Raw genomic sequence first — 1,224 nt, 5'->3', positions numbered from 1 at the left:
TCCTGTGGGGTCCACAGATCCTGAGGTGATCCTGTGGGGTCCACAGATCCTGAGGTGATCCTGTGGGGTCCACAGATCCTGAGGTGTCAAGGAATTCCATCCCTGCACCAAATAGGCATGTAAAATGCCTTTGCACACCATTCTGGCCATGTTTCTGGTGTTGAACGCCAGTTTCATGCTTGTTACTGGCGTTCAGTGCTAGCTTTTCTTCTCTAGGCACATTCCTAGCGTTCAGCACCAGAATGTTGCTTGTTTCTGGCGTTTAGCACCAGAATGATGCTTTGTTCTGGCGTTAAGCACCGGCCAGATGCATCTTACTGGCGTTGAACGCCAGCCTGTGCGTCCTCCAGGGTGTGACTTTTTTCTTCTGCTGTTTTTTATTCTGTTTTTAATTTTTATGATTTTTTCGTGTCTCCTCATGATCATGTACCTAATAAAACACAAAATAACAATAAAATAAAAATTAGATAAATAAAATTGGGTTGCCTCCCAACAAGCACTTCTTTAATGTCAATAGCTTGACAGTGGCTCTCATGGAGTCACAAGGTGATCAGGTCAATGTTGTATAGTCCCAACACCAAACTTAGAGTTTGGATATGGGATCTTAACACCAAACTTAGAGTTTGGTTGTGGCCTCACAACACCAAACTTAGAGTTTGACTGTGGGGCCTCTTCTTGACTTTGAACTGAGTGAAGCTCTTCATGCTTACTCTCTTTTGTCACAGAGGGATGGCCATGTGCCTTAAACACAAGGTAGTCCCCATTCAATTGAAGGACTAATTCACCTCTGTTGACATCTATCACAGCTCCTGCTGTGGCTAGGAAAGGTCTTCCAAGGATGATGTCTTCATCCTCATCCTTCCTAGTGTCTAAGATTATGAAATCAGCAAGGATGTAAAGGCCTTCAACCTTTACTAACACGTCCTCCACTATTCCATAAGCTTGTCTCAATGACTTGTCTGCCAATTGTAATAAGAACAAGGCAGGTTGTACCTCAATGATCCCCAGCTTCTCCATTACAGAGAGTGGCAAAAGATTTATCCCTGACCCCAGATCACATAGAGCCTTTTCAAAGGTCATGGTGCCCATGGTACAAGGTATTAAGAACTTGCCAGGATCTTGTTTCTTTTGAGGTAAAATTTGCTGAATCCAGGTATCTAGCTCACTAATGAGCAAGGGAGGTTCACTTTCCCAAGTCTCATTACCAAACAACTTGGCATTCAG

This window comes from Arachis duranensis, chromosome 9 (assembly GCF_000817695.3).
Source record: "Arachis duranensis cultivar V14167 chromosome 9, aradu.V14167.gnm2.J7QH, whole genome shotgun sequence".
Classification (NCBI taxonomy): Eukaryota; Viridiplantae; Streptophyta; class Magnoliopsida; order Fabales; family Fabaceae; genus Arachis; species Arachis duranensis.
The sequence above is the reverse complement of the archived record's forward strand: the minus strand, read 5'-3'. Positions refer to the sequence as shown.